The sequence below is a fragment of the Peromyscus leucopus genome, unplaced genomic scaffold (assembly GCF_004664715.2).
Source record: "Peromyscus leucopus breed LL Stock unplaced genomic scaffold, UCI_PerLeu_2.1 scaffold_305, whole genome shotgun sequence".
NCBI lineage: Eukaryota > Metazoa > Chordata > Mammalia > Rodentia > Cricetidae > Peromyscus > Peromyscus leucopus.
In genome coordinates, this window is record NW_023505184.1 from 128,988 (window position 1) to 154,124 (window position 25,137).

Genomic DNA, 25,137 nt, shown 5'->3' on the forward strand with positions numbered 1-25,137 from the left:
GAAGAAAAAATGTCAGGGATAGAGGGCAAGGTTAAGGAAATTCCACACTCAGACACCAGTAAAAAAGAAAATAAATACCACAGTCACAATGTCCGAGACCTCTGGGTTACACACAGAGATCAGACCTAAGAATACATGTGAAGGAAGAAGGAACCTAGATCAACCACAGGAGAGAAAAAATATTCAATAAAATTTTGACAGAAAACCCCAAATCTGGAGGAATGGGTACCCCTAAATAGACATGAAGAGAAGAATCTTCATTTTATAGTTGAAATATCAAAAATATTTATTTTTCAAAATTAAAAATTGTAAAAAAAAAAACAATTCAGTAAAGTTAAACTTATAAAAAGTATTATATCTCACCAGCCACCTAAAAGCCAGAAAAGCATGAAAGGATATATTTCAAAACCCAAAAGTCAATAACTGCCAACCAAGATTGCTGTTTCCAGCAAAGGCATCTTTAACTGATGGAGAAACAAGAACAGTTCAAGACAAAGGCAGTTCATGACCCCTGAGCCAGCTCTGCAGAAGAGACTCGAAGAAACCTGTGCAGATGTAAAAGGAAGAACTGAACAAAGGAAATTCATTATGTCCAACACGGTACACCAGAAGACCCCCTCCTGTTAGTAAGGGGGAAAGAAAAGAACAAACAACCCAGCTAGCCAGAAAAAATAGGCAGCAAAATTGTTAAGATTCAGTAAATAAGAAGAGTAGGCAGAGTTTTCCTGTCCTGACCACCTGTTCCCAAATAACTGTTAGCTGCTTCCCAAATAATTGACTTGGAGACAATGTAAATTGTAAATGCTCAGGCTTGTTCCTAGCTAACCCTTACATTTAAGTTAATCCATATTTCTTATCTATGCTTTGCCACATGGCTCATGGCTTGTTACCTCATTTTCTACACATCCTGCTTTCCCAGTGGCTGGCTGGCGTCTCTCTAATTCCACCTTGTTCCAATCATTCTCCTAGTCTGGTTGTCTTGCCTATAATTCCTGCCTGGCTACTGGCCAGTCAGCTTTTTATTAAACCAATCTGAGTGACAAATCTTCACAATGTACAAAAGGATTATTCCATAGCATTTCCCCTCTTTGTCTAATTAAAATGGAAGGTTTTAACTTTAATATAGTAAGATTATGTACAAAAAACCCAGTTAAGTATGAATTATAGTTATAATATCTAGTCCATTTGTATTTGACAAAATTAGAGAAAATATTTTATTATCTATCTTATCTCTGTGAGTCTAATATTTTATATCAAATTTATCCTAACTCCATCAAAGACCCCAGAAGGATCAAATGTTACCTAATTACAGGAACACCAGGCCACCTGGACAGTCACCCTAGGTTCTTCTGTAGCATTGGGGCATCTACTTTGGCCTACAGGCCTAGAGTATCTGACAGACCTTTCTGAGAAGCAGGGAATTTTGAAGGACTGTCCTACCTTGTCTTGGCAGAGTTTGGCAGTCACCTTTCTTGCATCCTGCTGGTCCAGTTTGGACAGTATATTGTCAATAATTGGGGCAAGGGCAGTTTCTTTTGCCCACATGGCTAGCTTTTGTTATAAAGAAAACAAACTCCATGCAGAGTTTCTTCATTGCCCACCATCTTCTCTGAAGTAGATTGGTGCTGCCAGGAATAGACATGTCTCACTGTTATGAAAAGCTTTAGGTTAATAAGCATATTAAATGCCATATTCTATAGGTCTTTGAAGTGTTTGAGACCATCTCTCTATCTAAATATATCTGTGTATAACCTTGAAAACATACCTAGCATGACTGTAAGTTTAACTGTTATAGATGACTATTAATCTGTATTTTTTTTTTTTTTTTTGGTTTTTCGAGACAGGGTTTCTCTGTGTAGCTTTGCGCCTTTCCTGGGACTCACTTGGTAGCCCAGGCTGGCCTCGAACTCACAGAGATCCGCCTGCCTCTGCCTCCGAGTGCTGGGATTAAAGGCGTGCGCCACCACCGCCCGGCTAATCTGTATTTTTATATACATTATATTTTTAAATGATCTGCAAAAACACAGTGCCTTAAACAAGCGTAGAAATATACATCTAGTATAACAAAATTAACTTTAAATTTGTATCAATAAGCCCAAATCCATATCAATGTGAAATATTTAATATTAGTAGTTGTTTTTGAATTAAAGTAGATTCAATAATCTACCCTTTTATCTTATCATTTCTATATCCCCCTTCTCTTTTTAGAATGAGATCCTGAATCTAATCTTTTGTTTAGCTTTTTTTCCTGACAATTATAACAACTTGTAACCAATCCCCTTAAATGATATTAAATAACTATAACCCATCTTTTGGGAATGTGGGCATAGTTCTCTAGACTGCTTCCTGTTGTTTGTGGTGCTGTTATCTTTGGGGGACCCTGAGAAAATTTAGGATTATAGTTAAGTCCTGACTGGAGTATTTCTGTGAGGCTGGATCATCTCAGTCAGCATCCTTGAAGCTGTTCTGGATGCAGAATTTTGAGGAGATTGTAACAGGGGCGTTTTGAGATGCTGGATCACCTGGGCCACCTGTTTTCATTCTTGTCTGGTCCCTTGCTCTGAAAATACACAAACTTTAAAAAAGTAACATTGTACACCAAGTCAGCCAAAGATAATTTTGTTATGTGTTTGAGCAGATCATAGTGGGAAAAAAAAAGGAATCAATAGCAAAAGAATTTTATATAAACTGCAGGTATGACTGTGAAACTGAACAGTACACCCATAAATGACAGTGACTCACTGAAAAAAAAAAAAACAGAGGAATTTAAAAATTCCTACAATCAAATGAAAGTAGAACTTCCTGGAAGTTGGGATATAGCTGAGGAACTTATAGAGGAAAAGCTTATAATATAAGTGCTTATATTGAAAAATAAAGCCCCGTCTCTTTGAGATGGAGCTCCAACACAAACCTTATTCACGTCAAGAAACAGGAGTGAGCCACCCAAAGCAACACACAGGAAGAAGACGACCAAGGCAGAAGTAATACAGCGGAGATTAAAGAGAGGTGTAGAGTTAGAGCTGGAATTGGATCTTTATAAGAACTGGTAAATGTCGATAGACCCCTAGCCAAATTACCGAGAGAGAGAGAGAGAGAGAGAGAGAGAGAGAGAGAGAGAGACACAAAATAATAAAACCAGAGGTAAAAATGGAGATTCATCAGATTCCAGTGGAATCAAGAGGGTGATCAGGGAATACTTTCAAAACTTGTGCTTCAGAAAGCTGGAAAATCCAAAGAAGTCGATACATTCTTAGACACAACAGACCAACAAGCTATTAGATGAAAATAGTCATTAAAAGTCTCCTAACAGCTGGGCGTGTGGCACACATCTTTAATCCCAGCACTGGGGAGGCAGAGGCAGACTGATCTCAGTGATTTCAAGGCCAGCCTGGTCTACAGAGCGAGATCCAGGACAGGCACTAAACTACATGGAGAAACCCTATCTTGAAAAAAACAAAACAAACAAACAAAAAGTCTGCTAACATAGAAGAGCCCAGGAGTGAGTGCATTCACCACCAAATTCTACCAAACTTTTAAAGAACTAACTTCTAATATCCTCTAACTGCTCCATGAAAGGAACTTGAACAAAATCATTCTGTGATTATATTCATATCCAAATGAGCTAAGAACAAAGAAAACTGGGGCCACATTTTCTTGAGGACTGTAGACACAGAGATTCTCAATAGAGCTTTCCACAGTGGGGCAAGAAAGATGGCTCAGTGGTTAAGCACTTACCATGCAGAGGGAAGAATAGCAGGATAGAAATGATCGGACAGGGAAGAGGGGTTAGGATGGGGAGCGAGGTGGGTAAAATAACGACAAGATATCTGTGGAAAAGCCACAAGGAGTCATACCATTAACTGTTTACTAAAAACCCTGGTATACATTTAAATCCACGTATAAATCTACGTATGTAGCTACTTTCCTCATCTGGACTGATGGCTCCGAGAGACAAAGACAGCTGACAAACACCCTAGTAGCAGGCATGAGCATTCCTCCTTTGAAAGGTTGGCCAGGGCTGTCCAAGCCACTCCCAGAGCATACAGCCTATTGCTGCTGGACTTGACTGCCCGCAGAGGTGAAGGTAAGTCCTGTTGCTCTAGACATGCAGAACGGGGACTGAGAGGGCCCTGAGCTAGAACTGACCTGAATGCCCCCTTCCTGAATATGCATCCTTCCAACCTTGTCCTTGAAGTGAGGTGTTTCTTTTTCTTAAGCAAGACCCATGATCTCTCACTATGCACAAAAATAAATCCACAAAATAAATACAATGTAACAAATTTTTTAAAGAGGCTAGAGTGATGGATCGGTGGTGTTGAGAACACTTACTGCTCTTACAGAGGTCTTGAGTTTGTTTCTCAGCACGCATGTCAGCTCGCAACCACCTGTGATCCAGCTCTAGGGGATCCAGTCCCCTCCTGTACTCCATGGACACTGCACTCATGCCTGCACGGACCCCACACAGACACACATAATAAAAATATAATAAATATCTTAAAAAAAAAAGAACTACCATGTGACCTAGCTGTACCACCCTGGGTGTGTGCTAGCAGGACTCTTTCTTAAGTCAGCACCATGCAGAGATGTGTCCATATGGATGATCTTGCTCTCTGTCCACAGTAGCTACGATGTCATCAACAGATAAACGGATCGGGAAGATGTGGTGCACATAACCCGAGAATTCTGTTTAGCTGCAAAGAATACAGTTGTAATATTTGTGGGAAAATGGATGAAACCAGAGATTGTTGCATTATGTAAACTAGCCAGACTCAGAAAATGTGGAAGCTAGCTTTAAATTTGTGTGTGCGAGAGTGGGCCTGTGTGCGTGTGTGTCTCTGGATGTGTGTGTACACACAGACCATGAAAGAAGAGGGGCAGGCGTGTGTGTGAGTGTGGTCTTGTGTATATGTATGTCCCTGGATGTGTGTGTACACACAGAGCATGAAAGAAGAGGGGCAGGTGTGTGTGTGAGTGTGGTCTTGTGTGCGTGTGTGTTCTGGATGTGTGTGTACACACAGAGACCATGAAAGAAGAGGGGCAGGTGTGGGTGTGAGTAGGGGAACAAGAGGAGGAGGGGGCACATATGATGGGAATGGAGTGGGAATGTGTGCGTGGGGAGGAAGGGGAGGCACGGGGGGGGGGAGATGGATTAAAAATTAAGTATAATGCATAAACAGCAGTGTATCACAGTGATACTCATTAATTTGGATACCAACAAAACTTTTCTCTTTTTTAAAAGTGGCTAAACAGAGTAGAGTGTGTTCCTTCAGGGCCCAGGCTGTGGTGACTGTAATTATAAGATGATGAGAAGAGAGTGGATGTTTTCCTGATAATTCTGGTTCTCGCAGCTCAGACCAGACATGGCTAACATCTGAATGGTGGCGGCTCCCATCCAGGACTGGCTTCTGATACTTCTCTAGGGGAAGGCTAGTTATGATTCCGGGTTTCATGCAGACAGGACAGGATTATTGCCGTTGGCTGAGTTAAGGCCCTTGGTTTGCCTCTGCCTGGCTTTATGACTTAGCCCAGTTCCTTAATCCACTCATTAACTGCAGAGTAACGTCTTTAAAACTAAACAGAACCTTTCAGTTGCATTTTCTGACTGTACGCTGACTTTTAGTTCAGGCCTGAAGTTCAAAGTCTGATGAGAGAAATCGTGATTCTACATATTTTACTAAACAGTAGAGGGAACTATGGTAGGGTAAACCCAGTTTGAGTGCCTCAGGGGAAACCTGGGAAGCTAGCAAAGGCTGTGGTTTTCATGCTGTTGATGTTTTGGATCCTTGAGTACAGAAATGACAGTGAAGGATTATTTGAGGAAGTGTCTAAATTGTGCAGGATGGGGGTGAGGCTGTGCCTTGTCTAGTATGCGGTGCATGGGTCTTCTGCATGTGAGCCCCAGTGCCACACACCCCCATGCACACAAATGCTACACTTAGGATTCATGGTTTGGTTTTTCTTTTTTTTTTTTTTTTGGTTTTTTGAGACAGGGTTTCTCTGTGTAGCTTTGCGCCTTTCCTGGAGCTTACTTGGTAGCCCAGGCTGGCCTTGAACTCACAGAGATCCGCCTGGTTCTGCTCCCGAGCTGGGATTAAAGGCGTGCGCCACCACCAGCTTCATGGTTTTTTATGTGTCTAAAAAAATGAATCAGTCACCTAATGTAGGAGAATGGTTGAAAGCAAGCGATATAGCCAGTATTTTATAAGTAGCTGAAATCAGCTAACACTTCTGTTGTAAAAAGGGAGAGGACCTGTGCCTAGAATAAACGCATGAACTAGACTAAATTGAATCAAAATCTTTTGCAATATAAATTAAATGTTATTATTGGAACTAATAAAAGTCCTATGTGCTGGTTAACTTTAATTGTCAGTTTGGTTAGATTCACAAACCCCCAGAGCATTCATTAGACACTTGGAGTGTGGCTGTAACGAGGTTACAGGAGCCTTGCCGGAGCAGGGAGCTCCACCCTGCGCATGGGCAGCATGGTCCTTGGGCTGGACTTTGGACTGAGTGGAAAGGGAAAAGAAAGACACCTGCAAAGCATTGGCATCCTGCTTTCTGCTTATCACCTGTGACATGGCTGTTCAGGTCCCCACGCCTTCTTGTCATGCTGGGTCCCCCACCCCATTTGCTTTTTGTCGGGGATTTTGTTTGCTGTGACAACTAATAAAAATCTTTTAAAAATTATTTTAAAATGTATTATGTATGTGCACATGTACACATGAGCCACAGCACTGTTGTGTGGAGGTCAGAGGTCAGAGTACAACTTTCTAGAGTCTGTTCCTGCTTTTCGCCTTCACCAGGCCTGCACAGCAAGCCCCTTTACCTGCAGAACCATCTTGCTGGTCCTGCCTGAGAATCTTTTTTAACTTAATGTCTTATATTTTTATTAACCTGTTGGTTGGCTCAGTATCTCATCCAATATTTGCTGAGCAAATGCTCTATACAAGATGCATTTGTATTTTGTTGCCACGCCCTCAGCAGACAGTGTAACAAAGGAGGAGTCCGCGTGCAGAGAACAATGTAAACTTCCACAAATCATTCCTTCAGTTCAGTATTCAAATGCTCTTTGAATTCGCACAATACACATCCAGCACATGGAGCTGAGGACCTTGGTTTTTAGGAAGATTGCTGGTGAAACTGATGGAGGTTGTATTGATCAGGGGACATAGGAGAAGACGTTCGATCCATGGGATCCTCCACTTTGTGGAGCCTAAAGCCTATGTGGTAAAAATCACTACAATCATAAAGAAAAACAGCGGCGAGTTTGGACCTGGAATGATCCATATACAGGTGCCTTCAGAATCTGTTTGTGAGGCAGGGTCTTGTGCTGCACAGGCTGGCCTCAGACTCCTGGGTTCAAGTGGTCTTCTCATCATTACATCCAAGTAGCTGGGATGACCGGTGTGTGACACTGAACCCAGTCTCAGGGATTCTAACATGACCTACAAATGACAGTCCATGGATTAGAATTATCCGTAGCTTTTTGTATAGTGTGTCTGCCAGCGTACCTCATGGCATGATCAAATAGTACAAGGACCCCTCCCTCCAAAGGATATTCTTTTAGGGAATAGCATGCGAGGGGAGGGGTGCTCGTCCTTAAAGCAGAGGTGTCAGGGAGATGGGTCCTCATTGAGGCAGGAGCTAGCCCTTTGTTGCTGCCAGGATGCTCTGCTCTAAGAAACAAACCCTGAGTTTCCCGGTGGGAGCTCTGCTGTCAGTACACCAAAGGATCCCTTTCCAGGACTCACTTTAGGCTCCTCCACCTCACAAAATCCCCATTGGGATGTCCTGTCCCACATCAGGGCTGACCACCTAACTCCCCATCCTTGTGACTTATCCCCACTCATCGGTAGCAACAATCACCTTCTTTCTTCACTTAACATAATGTAAAATTTGTTTTTTGTTTTTTTTTTTTCCTGGAGCTGAGGATGAACCCAGGGCCTTGTGCTTGCTAGGCAAGTGCTCTACTCCTGAGCTAAATCCCAACCCCATAATGTAAAATTTCAACTGTTGCTGTTATTATATAAAATGAAATAAGATATCCTTAAAGAACAGTTAGGAGAAAGGCCCAAATCTGCGAGTTAGGTACTGAAACCACACGTCCCAAAGCTCTAAAATCACATCATTGAACACTGACTCTATAAACCTCTTTGTAGGTGGAAGAACTGGTGGGTCCGGGGATCCTCACCCTCACCATGATCTCCTCTTTTTCCTGATCATCTATATGGGGTCCTTCATGCTGATGCTTCTGGTAAGTGATCGACGCCTTCCTAAGGCCTTGGTTTCTCAGTATTTATATACCATTGAAGTAATTTGAGCATATAATAAAAAAAGGTAACCCGAGACTTGGAACAGCAATTTCAGTTCCTTTAAGCAACTTCTAGTTCATGAAATGATTCAGACTAATCTTTTACTGTTTGCAAAATAGTCCCTCAGTGTGCCCGTTCAGCAGAGAGCAAGTGTGCCTTATACACAGACATCTGTGTGTCCAGTACCATGCAGAGGATTAGGTATGGCAGAAACGCACATACCACTTCCACGTATTTATATCTGACTAGCTCCCTGACTTGAAGGAACTTAGTGTAACAGCAGAAGCACTCAGTCAGTCAGAGGACTACATAGCGGTAAGTCTTGTGACAGGCCATGTTCTGAGCACAAGGGTGGAGAAACATGTCATCCGGTCTAAAAGAGGGCTAGCAAAGGGCTTACAGAGAGATGATGCCTAAGCTTGAAGATTACACAGAGAAAGCAAGGTGGAGTTCAAGGTGGATACCATGGTCAAGGCAGGGGCTGCTGAGAAGGTGTTACCCCCTCACAGGATCCGGCTTGACCTGTGGATGACTGCTGGGGATGAGACTGGAGAGCTGAGTAGACGCCCTTCTGAGAGATTTAGGTGTTGTGTATGGGAAGCCAAACAAGTCATGAGGGCAAGCAGACAAATTAAGCTCTTACTTCATTCATTCCTAAATGCCTTCAAGGTGACTGGTGTGCACCAGGAATGACCGTAGCACCGGGGTATGTTAATGGTGCTGCTGCTGAGGAAAACATACCAAGCTTTGTTTTGATGGTGCTGGCTGTTTACACTGTAAAGAACTGATTAGCTGCTTCTAATGACCAACTGCAGTGCTTTAAATAAAGACAGTACTGTAAGAGCAGAAAAGGCATTGGCAGACCCTCTGGAAGCATTGCCCAACACTTGATCTTCCATCTGAAGGTTGAACAGGAGTCAAGGGGTGGTGAGAGGACTTGGGAGTGGAGGTCTTCCTCACAGAGTGTATACCTCGGCTGTGGGAGCCAGGAGAAATCCATTTGTTCAACAGATTGATCCAAGTGTTTCCAGGGATCCGAGCATGGCTTAGCAGTGAATAGTGACGGCCATTCTTGGGGGTGCACACAGTGTCCTTCATTATTACTATGTGAGGAGAAGCTGAGAAGGTGACGAGCTCTCAGGATAAAACTGTTCACCACCCCTCCCCCCTCCGCCAGTCACTACTGCTCCCACCGTGGCACGTGCCCTCCGGGGACACACTTGTGTACCAGGCGGCTGTGGCAGTGGCAGACTCTCCCTTTTCTACTCTGTTGCTTTCTTCAGCTCAGCTCAGCTCATTCAGCCTCTTCCATGTATTCACCCTACCCCCCACCCCCCCCACCCCCGTCTCCTGCCTACAGCAGAGCACGAACGATCTACCCATCTCCCTGTCCTTTATTCCCGTGTCCTGCTGAGAATGGATGTGATTATCAGCAACCTGGTGTGGTTTTCCTTTTATTAAAAGTACATTTGAAAGTAAAATTAGTCACAATAAAAAAAATGTCTTCAGCTCAGGAAGTCAGGGGATCATGCTGCTCCAAGAAGGGCCAGACTGCTTTTCCGTGATGAAGTTCAGAACTCTTAGAGATGGTCATCTCACTGTATGGCCCCTGCTGGCCTTGAACTTGCAGTCCTGCGGCCTCCACAGTGCTGGGATCCCAGGTGTGTGCACCATGCTCAGTTGGATCCTGATTTTTAAAAAGAGAATCATAACCTGCCTAAAGTATTTAGGGTGTTTTTTTTAACCTTTTCTGCTCTATAATGGAACGTGAAGCATTGTCTTTCTTAAGTCACTATGCTATTTTTAAACAATCAGGTTATGTTCTGTTTCTTGAATGAGAACATCTTTAATTTTGAACATACTTGAGTGCAAATAAGTTCTGATGTAATAAATCAGATTATCTTCTTAAAATAGGTTCCTAGAATAAAAATAGGCATTTTTGTTTGTATAGCCCACAGTCCTGTGTGACCCCCAGCTGTCCTGCATAAATCCGTTGTTCCAGGCTTTCCTTTCCACTCTGTGTTCCCTCCTCATCCTTAGCCTTTTGTTATGGTTTAATGTCCCCTAAAAGGCTCCTAGGTTGAAGGTTTGGTTTCCACCCGGTGATCTAATCACCGAGAGAGAGTGATCACCAGGGTCTGACCTAATCAGGGTTCCCAGCTGACGGACTTGTCCTCCGGAGCTGTGGAAACTTTGAAAGGAGGGCCGGCTGGAGGAGGTAGGCAGAACAGCTGTTGGCGCTGTATCTGTCTTTGTCTCTTGCGTCTCATTCTGGGCCTGGCCTGCTGGAGTGAACGGCTCTGTTCCACCCCCCATCTTGATGTTTTACCTCACACATATCCCAAAAGTCTGATCTAAAACATTGAAATAAATTCTTGTTTGCTGTTTTTGTCAGGCGGCACATTCCCAGGTTCCATCATCACTGACTAGTTTCTCCACGTCCCCGTGATGCTCTGCTGGTTCGGTCATGTCACCAACCTGAACTACTGCCTGCCTGCTTTTGCCACATTGACATTCATTAGTGCCCCGTCCCCGCCCCATTGTCCCAAATATTCATGTCTTCTCATGTCATTCCTCTGCTACCGTCCACCACTGTGTATCCTCACAGCTATGAACTACTTATTCATACCCTAATGGGCCTCAGTCATTCGAGACGTACCCTAACGTGCCTCAGTTATCCGAGACAATCCATACCTCAGTCATCCGAGACACACTGACTGTCTATTTCTGTGCCTTGGTGCTGCCGCTGTCCATCTGTCCCCACCACAGGTGTGTGTGGTTAGTTCCACATGCCATTAGAGTCGCATGCTTCTTCACAGACTCCGTCTGGAAGCAAATGCCAGGAAGCGTTTCCAGGAGTCCTCATGGCTAGTAAAGTGGGCTGCTAAAGAATTGGCTCTTGTTTTTAAGGCTCTTAAACAGATTAATTGGACCAGTGGAGTTCTTTCAGTGTTTATTTCTACCAGTTTCAGTGGCATGATGTATCAATTTCTGTGTAATCTCCTAGTCCTTATACTGTAAATATATTTTAAAGAGTTTTGACTCTAGTGTTTTGAATTCCTTATTTTTGGTTTTCCCGGACATTCTGTATTCTCCTTGCCAGCTGTAATGATAAGCACACAGATAACATGGCTGTTAAATAAAGCCCCTCTTTTCCTCCTCTTAGGAGTCGGTGTAGTGCTGAGTGGGTGTGTTCATAGAGATTGCATCACGACACTGGATATTTTAAAAGCTCTGTGTTCTGTAAACGGTGTGGTTTTGCCATTTTGTCTCCACACTGAACTTTGTCCCCATTCTGTGATTATTATATGAAAATAACCTTTTATTTCATATTTACACAAAGATTATTTGAAGAATGACCTTTCAATCTTCTTTGTTTTTGTAATACACTATGACTTGTGCTACCAGTACTTCTTGTACTTTGGGATAATAAATACTTCTTTATTATATGGCAAAAGAGAACATTTACTTTTTTAAAGTATATGATTGGACAAGTAATAAATATTTGATGGTAGAATAGCTTAAAAATATCCTGAAAGACAGATTTGAGAAGGCTAGTTTATAGAAATCTCTCTCTCTGTGTCTTTCCACTTGTGTGCATGTTTGTGTGCATGCACACACGTGCACTTTTGTGTGTGCACTTTCCTGTGTGTGCATCCTGGAGGTGGAGGGTGGCTGTTGAGTGTCAGTCTGTCTCTCTGCGCCTTCTGTTTTGAGACAGAGGACTTTCCCTGAGGTGGAGCTTGATGCTCCGGTAGCTGCCTGGCCCACGAGCCCTGGATGCACCTGCTGTCTGCCCCGCCCTCCCCCGGTGCTGGGCTTTGAACTTCATGCAAGTCAACTTAGGTCCTCACGCTTGAGCAGTGGGTCTCTACCACCGACTCATTTCCCCAGACCCAAGAAATGTTCAAAACATCAAACCTTCAAACATGAATTCGGAAACCTTTTTCAGTGAAAGGCCAAATAGTAGTATTTTACATTCTAAGTTGCAAATTGGTGTGTTATAATCTTTGATTTTTAAACTCTTTAAGCTTATAAAAGTCTTATTGTACAAGATTGCACAGTCATAAGCCTTTGGCTGTGGCTGTTGAGAGGATGGAAAATAATTTGCTGTGTTCACCAAGACTCTCCTTTTGGTTCAGAGGTTTTCATCGTGCTGTTTGAGTCTTGGAATTGGCCAGGCTTGAGTAAGATGTTGAAGCTGCACCTAGATCCGTGGGTTTGTCATTGGGAGGGGCCATGAGCAGAACATCAACTCATGAACACAAGGACGCCTTGCAAACGAAACTCCACCAAGGTTGTTGTCTGGGCAAAGTGTGCACGTGTGCCAGACTGATGGTGACTCTGCTCACAATGACCAGAACTGTTGCTGGCTGTAGGACAGTCTGCTCAGCTCTGAGAAGGAAGAGTGGAAGATGGTGTGATTATTCATCCTGGACATCATCTTTTTTTTTTTTTTAGGTAGAGTCTTATTATTTGGCTGTGGCTGTCCTGGACCTCACTTATGTAGAGACCAGGAGAGCCTTGAACTCACAGAGATCTGCTGCCCTGCCTCTTGTGTGCCAAGATGAAAGGGCCATGCCATCATCTTTCTAAGTGTGCTGGAACGTGTGATTAAAGATAGACACGCACAGGCAGACTTGGCTAAGCCAGCGTTTTCCTATAGTAATCCAAGCGACAGAAATGACGTGTCGTACCTGTCATCGTAACACAGGAGGCCGAGAAAGTGAGCGGGGGAGTTAGAGGCCAGTCTGCCCTGCAGTGTGAGACCCCGTCTCAAAAGAGAGGATCCACCTTGAGAAATTGTGAATACATGGAAATAAATCATAAAGATAAATGGATAAGGGCCACCCAACTGCCCAGGAGACGCTGCCCCTGGCTCTCTGGGAAGATCTCAGGCCTTCATCTGAATATCCCTTTGCTGCCCCATTAGGCACGGTTTCCCTTGGAAGAGTGGATGTTGCCTCTTTGCTATTGCCGTTTAGTAGGAGTTGGTAGATTAAGAATTGTTGCTTTAAAGTAACATAGCACAAACAAACACTGGAACTCACGCTACCTCGTCTTATTTGCAGGTTCTGGCATCCAAGTGAAATGCTTCCACGAGATCATCACCATTGGGTACAGAGTCTACCATTCCTATGACCTTCCGTGGTTTAGAACACTGAGTTGGTGAGTGACTGTGAACTGCTCTGGTTATGCAGATCTGATTCATTTCTAAATGTTTAAATTGCAGAATGATTTTGGAGAAAGAGAAGCACGCTGGAACTGTGTTTGTACAGAAAATAACCTTCGCTCCTCCTCCAGCACAGCCTGCTGCAAGCTTGCCTTTCAGTCTTTGTAATGATGTCGAATTAATGATTAATATATTTGCCATTTTATTTTCTTCCTGGCCATAATTTTATGAAAAGCTTTCTTATTTTTTTCCCAGTTGATGAGAGAACACAATATATTTGATATGTGCATATATGTATAAAGTTTGCCTTATGTATTTTTTTAAACATTTCAGGCACTCATTGCCATCAAGACCTTGAGTAGGAAACATTGTGTAACAATAGATCCTAGTCAGGCTGTGTGGTCATACCTTTAAGGAAGTTACTCCGTAACGCTTCCAGGAAGTCACTGTCTTCCTAAGACAGATGTATCTTACCTTTGGGGCTTAGAATAGTCTAAGTAGTTCCTAACCTGAGTGTGGTGTCTTGTGACTGTGACCCTGGTTCTGGGATCCAAACACAACTGGCTCAATTGCTGATTGTCTGAGCAGGAGGACTGTGAGGTCAGGCAGCCTGAGAGGTCAAGGCCAGCCTGAAATAGGTAATAAGATCGTAGAGATGAGGAAAGTGGAGGGGTTAGTGCTGATATTTATGAGGTAATTTATCCTAGCGCTTTTCTCCACTTCTCAGAAAATATATGGGAAACGCATGCACACATTAAATCAAAATAAGAAGAACCACTGCTCAATCGGGGTCCTCCTGGGCATTGAGAAGAACTGAGAAAGACATCATCAGAACTATGTGCAGGGCAATGGCGGCAGGGAGGAGATGCTCATCCACCTCTCCCTCTTTGCCCTCTTAACTTGCTTCATGAGGTGGGTTGTGTCCTCGCTGTTAGTTATCAAACAGGAGACCACGGAACAGCCAGGAGTTAATTTTCATTATAAACTTAACACTGTGTATGTGTGTACAAGGCATGTGTGCATCTGTCTGTTCATTATAAACTTAACACTGTGTGTGTGTGTGTGTGTGTGCATCTGTCTGTCCATTATAAACTTAACACTGTGTGTGTGTGTGTGTGTGTGTGTGTGTGTGTGTGTGTGTGTGTGTACTGTTCTATTTTGACATTGTCATCTCTGATACTGTATTTTGAGTTAAACACAGGAATTGTCTTTGGTGGATTGCTGGTTGCTATTGGCTGATGGGCTTGAAATTAAATTTAAAATGAGAAAACAGCATTTTGGTGGAGCATATTTTGGATTTATCACCTGAATTTGATTTTATCTTAGTATTGCCATCAAAATGCAGGCAGTGATTCTGTCACATTTGAGGGGAAAGCCTTCCGATGCATCAAGCTCATGGGTTTGAATTGCAGGTACTTCCTCCTGTGTGTGAACTACTTCTTCTATGGAGAGACGGTGGCGGATTACTTTGCTACGTTTGTTCAGAGGGAGGAGCAGCTGCAGTTCCTCATTCGCTACCACAGGTTCATATCCTTCGCCCTCTACCTGGCAGGTAACTTGAGGTCGCTCTGGAGGGACCTGCGGTTAATGTTTTCCATGTTTGCTTTTACTAAGGCTATCTAAGTGCATTTATGTTTTTTTCTGTTACATTTTATTCCGGGCTCTCTTTAGATTATTTCTCATATATAAAGCTATTTCTTCCATTGTGGTCTTAAGTAGTATTTATTCCCTAGTGGTAATTAAAAAAAATCATAATTATACCATTCCATGTTCCTGAAATTTTTCTTTTCAATTTATAATTAAAAAAAAAAACTTTGTAACATAGAGTTTTTGCTAATCAAATATAATTTACAGAGAAAATTTTACAAATATGTATTTATAATTGTCCCTTGGGAATAAGGTTTCTTCTAGAGCAGTGGTTCTCAACCTTCCTAATGCTGCGACCCTTTAATACAGCTCCTCATGTTGTGGTGACCCCCAACCATAAAATCACATCATTGCTAACTCTTAACTGTCATTTTGTTACTGTTCTGAGTCCTAATGTAAACATTTTTGGAGATAGAGGGTTGGCAAAGGGGTTGTGGCCCACAGATTGAGAACCCCGTTCTAGATGAATCAAGTGGTCTGCTGGACACGGCATATTATGTGTGCAAGTTTGCTTCCAGGACGCCAGGGCCTTTTTTATTGCTGTAGATTAAAAGTCAGCTGCCTAAGGAAGAGTTCTAGTTTTAAGTAAGGTCCCTCTGTCCTTAGCCTCTGACCCTGGGATGTCAGGACATGGAACACAGTGTGGAATGATGATGAGGACTTTTAGAGAATGAAAGGCTTTTCCTAAAGGATTCCCTCATTATCTATCTTCATCCGATCTGTTTTCTGATTTCTTCCCTTAATTTAAAAAGTTATAGCACACACCTTTAATCCTAGCACTCTGGGAGGCAGATCGTTGAGTTCAAGGCCAGCGTGGTCTACAGAGTGAGTTCCAGGACAGCCAGGGCTACATAGAGAAACCCTGTCTCCAAAACCAAACGAGCGAGGTTATTAATGGAGGTTGGAGAGATGGTTCAGTGGTTCAGAGCACTTGGCTGCTCCTGCTGGGGACCCAGGTTCCCGTCTCAGCGTGCCCATGGTGGCTGGCTTACAGCTAGTTGTTCGGGGTACCTGCCTTCATGACTTTCCCAGGTCCCACCCGCAGAAGCAGGGCCTCAAATCGTGTCCTGTGAAATGGTGCAGAGGAGAATGCATGTGTTCATGAGGTCCTGGAGTCTCTTCAGTCTGTGCCTGACTGCCGTGAGTGACCGGGCTCTGTGCCTGCTGCTAGTCCTCTTACTTGATGCTTGTCCCCACTGACCTTCTGTGTGGGTTTTGGAAAACACCTTTGGTCAGCCTGCTGTCTCATCCTGCAGAAGTTACCCGACTCCAGCTTTTGAGTCTCGCAGAGGATTGCCTTCCATTCTCTTGTTCTGGCTGGTCTCCATCTTCGTGTCTGTCAGCGGCATTTCAGTGAGCTGCCAGGGCTGAGTAGAAATGAGTGGACATGCTTTACCCGCTTTTCATTCTTCCATGTTTTCACGTGTCCATCAGGTTCTCAGTCCTGGGGGCTGGCCGGGATAGGCAGCTTTTCTAACCTAGCCGCCCTAAAGTCAAGGGAGTCTGAGGAGTGTGGCAGAGCTGTGCCTGTGCCGCTGCTGACCGAGGCCTGCTCTGTACCTCCCCATGGGCTGTGGAGGAATGAGAAGCTTGCCAAGATTCTAAGGCCGTCTTGTTAAAGATAGGGTGTTTTAAAATATATATACTTTATGTGCATAGTAAACATTCAGAAAACAAAGGAGTATTCCGTGAGATCATCTTGATGCGTTAGAGCCTTACTTTCCAGTCTCCAGGGGCTTGCTGAGGTTATGCTAGAATAAATTCTAGATATTTCCAGAGCATTCGAGCTTGTACACCCCTGTCTTCCCTCACCTATTGTCTTAGACAGATGAGAGGCGATTATTCTGAGGCCCATCATTTCCAGTTAACGTAGCTTCGGGTGGTTGTAATAGTAATATATCTAAATCAATCCCAGCATCTCCTGATCCGTAGTTGTACCGGATTGCAGCTTGCAGTACGGACGGGTGTGATGTCCGCATGTACGAGGTAGCCGTTTCCTCCCCCTCCCCTCACTGTTGCTGGCTGTAGCTCTGTGCTTGAGAATGGCCTCTGTTGGGCAGAGACAGACAGTGGGCTGATTTTCTTGTTGTTTCTGTTATACATTCTACATATCATCTCCCAATTAACTCCCGTTCAGTGACTGTTGTATACATTAAAGATTTAGAATCTCATAACGTAACTGTTTATCCTTTTTCCCCACTGCTGTAGTGATTTCTGCCATAGACGTATTTTACCCCAAGGTAATAGGCTCAGTGATCACAGAAGCTCATTTGAAAGTCACCATTTATTTTGTAAACAAACATTCCCGTGCTTCCCAATGCTAGGGCCTGAGTGTGGCGGTACTGACAGCATGGGGGGGGGACATAGCGCGGCGTGAGGGGACATAGCGCGGCGTGAGGGAACATAGCGGATGACCTCATCCGTGTATAAAGCCTGTGACTCTCAGTCCACCAGCTCACTGTGGAAACATGACCGACCAGGACTAAGAGGAGCAGGAAGAAGAAGCCTTGCTCTGAGAAGGGCTGGGCCACCTCGGAAACCTCGGAAAAGAGGTGTCTGGTGCCGTGAAAAGTGAGGATAGGTGGACCTCTGGTATTCGTTCTGGGACCAGGTAGCGGAGCCAGGGACAGAGCTGAGATGGTGGCATGTCCAAGCTTGAGTCCCGAGAAGCCGTTTGTGTCCCAGGAGGGGTTTGGACTTGTCCCAGGGAAGCCACGTGGGGTTTCCATGCCAAGAGAAGATAAAAGCAAATCTGTGGCCAAGTGAGAAATGGGTTGGGAGCAGTGAGCAGGGGAGCAGCGCGGAGGCAGAACCTGAGCCCTGCAGACTTATACTCAGCACCAAGGGATATAAACTGCCACAGTGGACAGTTAGCTGGTCCTTGGAACCCAGACACTATTTTATGATAATCTATGAAAAAATTGCTCTGTCCGGTTATCGGCTTAAAATGTACCTTTTTAGTTGAGATATTTCTGTATCCACATGTAGTTGTAAGAATTAGCTGGGCAGTGGTGGCGCACGCCTTTAATCCCAACCTTTAGGAGGCAGAGGCATGCAGATCTCTGAGTTTGAGGCCAGCCTGGTCTACAGAGTGAGATCCAGGACAGGCACCAAAAGTACACAGAGAAACCCTGTCTCAAAAAACAAAAGAAAACAACAACAAAGAATTAGCATTTCCCTTTTGATTTTGCCCAATTTCCACTAATGTAGCTTTCTGAAAGCTCTCACATCTGCATAGGAGATAGATACTGTTACAGTTCTACAAAACCCCCACACAGCAGCTTGGAAGTGAGCTGGGAGCTATTAGGTCCAACTGTGTGGCTCTCATTTATTCAATTCCCAGAGTGCTCTGCTGAGGCTGGCAGTAAGTCTCCCAATACCTTTGTGTTTGCTGATCTGTTAGAAGGCTGAGGATGTGTGGGTTCACACACCATGCTTTGGAGCGCTGTTGCCTTGGCCTCTCTGACTTGCTTGCTGTTCTTAAAGTGAGTCTTTAAACTGTTAGGCAGTATTGTGGGTCTAACTGACGGAGCTGGACTTTGAAATGGTATAAGGAAATAGGAGGCATGCCGTGTTCTTTTATCTGTATTGTTCACGTGATAGTGTGAAAGGGCGCTGTGGAACGCTGGCTTTATTGCGGTGACCAAAGGGCTTTGGAAAGTGTATGTCTTTGCTGATGTTAAAAGTAAAGACAACCTAAGCTGTTCCATGGACATTAAAGTTTATTGAAATAAAATGTAGATATCTCTGTCCCCCTCATCAGAGGCCATGACGTTCAATGACTTGCTTCCTGTCATATAAGGTGACTCACTGAGTAGTATCTGACTTAGAAAAGCTTGTCACAAAATGAATTTGACTAATAAGAAAAAAGTCAGCAAGACTGAAAATCACACAGGTTTCTCCAGAGACGAAAGAACATCTCCCGGGCGGCTTGGTGACTCGGGTTTGGGCTGTGTAGACTGAGAGCAAGGGTGTGGTTACAGGTTGTGTAATGGTGGGTTGATGCGTTCGGGGTGGTTGACCCCAAAACATAGCAACTGCAGTCACGTGGGTGTTGTTTTAGCAGATGACCTCTCTGCTCACATTCGTATGTGCTTCTTTTGCTTCCTTTAAAATCCTTAAGCTATCTGATCAGTGTCCTTTGGCAGCTTTGCCTTTAAAATTCAGTTAATGTGACTCTTTGTGAATCAGTTTTTGAATTTCCAATTCATTTAACCTCTGTGTGAACAGCCCAGCTGTAGTCGGGGTGTGACTAGACCACAGTGCCGTGTGTGTGAACAGCCAGCTATAGTCGGGTGTGACTAGACCACACAGTGCAGTGTGTGTGGACAGCCCAGCTGTAGCCTGGGTGACTAGACACACAGTGCAGTGGTGTGGACAGTCCAGCTGTAGTCGGGGTGTGACTAGACCACACAGTGCAGTGTGTGTGAACAGCCCAGCTGTAGCCTGGGTGTGACTAGACCACACATGCAGTGTGTGTGGACAGCCAGCTGTAGTCGGGGTGTGACTAGACCACACAGTGCAGTGTGTGTGAACAGCAGCTGTAGTCGGGGTGTGACTAGACCACACAGTGCAGTGTGTGTGAACAGCTGTAGTCCCCACACAGTGCAGTGTGTGAGCCCAGCTGTAGTCGGGGTGTGACTAGACCACACAGTGCAGTGTGTGTGAACAGCCCAGCTGTATCGGGGTGTGACTAGACTGCAGTGTGTGTGGACAGCCCAGCTGTAGTCGGGTGTGACTAGACCACACAGTGCAGTGTGTGTGAACAGTCCAGCTGTAGTCGGGGTGTGACTAGACCACACAGTGCAGTGTGTGTGGACAGCCCAGCTGTAGTCTGGTGTGACTAGACCACACAGTGCAGTGTGTGTGGACAGCTGTTGTGACTAGACCACAGCAGTGTGTGTGGACAGCCCAGCTGTAGTCGGGTGTGACTAGACCACACAGTGCAGTGTTGTGAACAGCCCAGCTGTAGTCGGGTGTGACTAGACCACACAGTGCAGTGTGTGTGGACAGCCCAGCTGTAGTCGGGTGTGACTAGACCACACATGCAGTGTGTGTGAACAGCCCAGCTGTAGTCTGGGTGTGACTAGACCACACAGTGCAGTGTGTGTGGACAGCCCAGCTGTAGTCGGGGTGTGACTAGACCACACAGTGCTGTGTGTGTGAACGGCACAGCTGTAGTCGGGGTGACTAGACCACACAGTGCAGTGTGTGTGGACGGCACAGCTGTAGTCTGGGTGTGACTAGACCACACAATGCAGTGTGCCTATGAACTTATTTAAGATGATGCTACAAGTTTGCATTTTGGCAAGTAGTGCAGCCAAGTAAAGAGTGAGGAGGAGTGAGTCCGTTAGCGCCTTGGTCACACTTGGCCCCTCCTCATGGCTGTTGCAGAATTGATGACGCCACATGTTTACTGAGTGCTTACTCACTAATATTAAAGTTTTAGTTTTCTGTTTTCCATCTCTTTAACTGGACAGCGATCTCTGTAATTCTCACGCCCTTTCTCACTTCTTTTTGTATCTTGCATCTGGAATTTCATAAATGCTTGATAAGTTGTTAAATTGTTAACTCATTTTCTGAAAGCTGCTGTATTGTGTCTCTTGGGCTTTTCCAATATCTGTTTTTCCTTCACTTTTCAGAACCTGCTGGACCATCTCATTTGCTTTTGTTCTTTGCTGTAGACCCTTCTCTTTGTCTGTTGGAAACCGGCCCTTGCTGCCACCTGGGGAATGCTTGGATGGGAAGCAGGATGCTCATATCTGTGTCAGCACCTCCAGCTCAGCCAGCACAGCTCCACACAACTGTACTGAGAGCTGTTCCTCACGGCTGAGTGTGTTTAGGGACCTGCTCCAGTTTGTCTTCGGTTGCTGTGTTAAAACGCTGAGCAAAAGCAACCTGCGGAAGCAAGAGTTTTTTTTGGTTTGTATTTCATGCGCGGGCTCCATCTTTGAGGGAAGCCAGAGCTGGAGCCTGGAGGCCCGGGGTGAAGCGAGACCACGGAGGCGTGGCTCGCTTCATTGCTTGCTCAGCTGCTCTCTTATACTCTCCGGGCCACTTGCCCAGGGGTGTCACTCATACGGTCAGTCATTCATCACGAAAACACCCCACAGACGTGTCCACAAAGCCAATCTGATGGAGGCAGTTCCTCAGTTGAGTGCGCCTCCTTCTAGGCGACTCCAGTTTGTGTCAAGTTAACGAAAACTGCCCAGCATAGCAGACTTTCTAGTGAGTGCTGTTATTGGTGGTGATGTAATAAAGCCTATGATTTTTATTGATAACACAGCTGTATAAATATTTTTTAGTGAAGGAAAAGGTATGACTGGATCCAAATGTATAAATTATCCTTAGAGTTATTAAGATATAATATATACACACTTTTATGTTTTAATCATAAAATATTCACATAGCCATGTAGTTTTGAATGATAATGATTCTTACATTTATTTTTAAAAAGAATGCTTTTCTTTAAAAATATTTAGCTTCAGATAAACTTGATGTCTTAGTCGTTGTTCTGTTGCTGTGAAGAGACACCGCCACCCAGGCAACACTTACAGAAGAAAACATTTCATTGGGGGCTTGCTTACCGTTTCAGAGGCTTAGTGCGTTGTCATCATGGCGGGAAGCATGGCGGCAGGCAGGTGCTGGAGCAGTCGCTGGGAACTACATCCCGGTCCACAGGCTGAGGAGCCCATCCTCTGTGGCACACCCCCTCCAACAAGGCTGCACCTCCTAGTCCTTCTAATCCTTTCAAACAGTCCCACTCCCTGGTGGCTAAGCATTCAAATATATGAGCCTATGGAGGCCATACTTATCAAACCATCACACTTTACACCTCCTCCCCTGAAGTCAGAGAAGTGTGTGGTCTTGATGTGTTTAGTTCTTGAGTATCTGTATCCTGTGGGTGAGACTGGACCAGTCAAAATGGATGGTCAGGATTGTTTGGGTGAAATGTCCGTTAGGAGAGTGCCGAATGATTCTGCTGATCCTTTGTTTGATGCATCTCAGCTAATGATATCAAGAAGTTCCTGATGCTGTGCCGGGGACGGAGGGATGTGCTTGTGCAGAGAGGGGAGTCCGGCAGTCCCCAGCTCTGCCTGGCCCCCATTAGCCTTTGAATCCAGGCCGTGGACATGCAGCTTCAAGCACAGTCAGCGGTGCACAGAGGTCCCGTTCCGACCACACTGCAAGCTAGATCCACCGCTCTGGGAGGCGTTTCAGCTTTATTTCTGTTGTGTGATGAAAACTCCCTGACCAAAAAAAAAAAAACAACTTTGTTTTAGCTCTCAGTTCTTGGTCAGTCCCCTGTTTTGGGGAAGTCAAGACAGGAACTTGAAGCAGCTAGTCACCCCCACAGCAGGGGCAGAGGGAAAATGCCTGCCTGTGCTCAGCGCCCTCTCTCCACATACACAGTCCAGGAGCCAATTAACATAAAAGAGTTGCCCACAGGCCACCTGAGCTAGAGTTTCGAGATCCTCCTCTCAAGTGATTGTAGATTGTGTCAAATCACCAATTAAAAGTAGCCACCGTAGTTTATGGCCTTTGGATAGAGCATTGTTACCAAAGAGGCATGAATTCATTTAAACTGCACCCCCCCACACACACCCCTCACACATACACATACACATGCCACACACACATATACACCGCCCATGCCCACATATACACACCCCACACACATACACACACACTTGCCACACACTCTACACACACTCACCACACAATCCCCACACACTCCACACACAGATGTACCCCCCACACACACACACTCACCACACACATACACACACACCCCACACACTCACCACATACTCCACAACACACCCCACACACATACACACACTTGCCACACACATACACACGACACTACACACACATACATATCCCCCCCCCACACACACACACCACACACTCTCCATTTCCTTTGGCTTTGTCACAGGTCCTTAGTGTTGTTTGCCCCCCTCCCTCTGTTTCCTTCCCTTCTCCCTCCCCAGGTGAGTCCTCCCCCCAGCCCATTTCCCCCATTTCCCCTCCATGGCACCTGTGTCCCTCCAGTCCTCTCTAGAGCTCCTCCCCCCTTACTCCCTGGTTTCCGTGGTTACTGCAGATAATATGCTCACACCTGAAGACTGGAGCTAGGATCTGTAGATAAGAGACTATGTAGCCTCTGTCTTCCTGGGCGTGTAAATGCCATGGAGTGGCTAGCCGGGTCATGTGGTAGATCTGATTTTAGCTTTTTGAGAATTGTCCACATTGATTTCCAAGTGGCTGCACCAACTTGTAGTTCTACCAAGGAAGTGTGGCTCTCCTTTCCTGTATCCTCACTAGCATCTCTTGCTAGCTCTTTTCTTTCTTTTCTTTTCTTTTCTTTTCTTTTCTTTTCTTTTCTTTTCTTTTCTTTTCTTTTCTTTTTTTCTTCTTTCCTTCCTTCCTTCCTTCCTTCCTTTTCTTTCTTTTTCTCTGTTTCTCTCTCTCTCTCTCTCTCTCTCTCTCTCTCTCTCTCTCTCTCTCTCTCTCTCTCTCTCTCTCTCTCTCTCTCTTCTCTGTTTTCTTTTGTTTTTCAAGACAAGGTTTTTCCATGTAACAGCCCTGGCTGTCCTGGAACTCGCTCTGTAGACCAGGCTGGCCTTGAACTCACAGAGATCCACCTGCCTCTGCCTCCCAAGTGCTGGATTAAAGGCATGCGCCACCACTGTCTGGCTCTGTTTTCTTGATCTTAGCCATTCTACTGGGTAAGATGAAATCTCAAAATGTTTTGATTTGCATTTTCCTCATTGCTAAGGATCTTGAACACATTTTTGAGATATTTCTTAGTCATTTTTATTTCTTTTGGGAACTCTCTGTTCAGATCCCTGGCTTGGTTTTTAATTGGGTCATTTATTTTCTTGACTGTTTTGTGCGTTTTTGTATGTTCTGGGTTTTAACCCTTTATTGGGGGAGTAGTTGTCACAGACTGTCTGCTCCGTGGCTTTCTCTGGACTTGACGATTCTTTCCTTTACTGTATGGGATTTTTAGTTCTGTGAGGTCCCGTCTGTCCATTCTTGGCCTTAGCACCTAGGCAGACAGAGCCCCCTTCAGAGAGTACTCTGCTTCACCCCCATCCTGTGGGGTACTGGCTGTGTTTCCTTGGAGTGGCTTCAGCATTTCAGGTTCCACATTTAGGTCTTTGATGCCTTTGGAGTTGATTTTGTACAGTGTGATAGAAAGGCTCCCATTTTGTCTACATGTGGACATCCACGAATTTGAGGAGTTGGGGGTTGTAAGAGAAGTTAGAGAGAGGGAAAGTGATAACTCCAGCATTCACATACGAAATTCTCAATAAAGAAATAAAGGAAGCAGAATCTGGTCATCCCAGAAGGAAAGCTTAAAGGCAGTAACTGTGAAGCGAGACTTTTCCACGCTTGGCAGCCGCCGCAGCGCAGACAGACTCCGTGTTCTTAGTTCTTTTCCTCTAGTGCTCATTCCCTATCTGCCCCCCCCCCCAATGTTGTTAGAGCTCTTGGGTGTTTCCCATGGCCCTGCAGTCCAGGAAGCCCGGTTACTCTGTACTGACAAACGGAGGTAGGAACTGTGGTCACTCTCCCACTGCCTTTACTTTGCCATAATCCTTCACGTTGGATATTTAAAAGTCAGTTGTCAAATTCACAGAGGCAGCTGCTCTTTGGGTCTCTGCCTTGAGGAGAGATGCATCCTTGGTTATAATGCCTGGTAAACTGAGTCCAGAGATGCAAAAATCCAGTGTTCGTCTCGTGTGGTGTCGGTCAGTTGACACACAGATTCAGTGTCTGCGTCAGATTCTCTCTAAACGCACTGCGGAGTGTGGCGGCTTATCTAAATTAGACTGGGCTTCTGCATTCATTTTCAGTATCCACCTCTGCTAGAAACACGTCTTTATAAGTTTCCTGGTGTTCTGAGAAAGTGCCTCGTTGTGTTAGCACAATGATTAGGGAGGTTTACTGAACGGGCAGCCGCAGCACATCTTCCTCGTAATAAATGTATGATGC

General features: G+C 44.8%; 1 pseudogene; it reads left to right on the forward strand.

The window, feature by feature from the left end:
- Positions 1–25,137, forward strand: part of LOC114695737 — a 65,255-nt pseudogene that overhangs the window by 22,693 nt on the left and 17,425 nt on the right.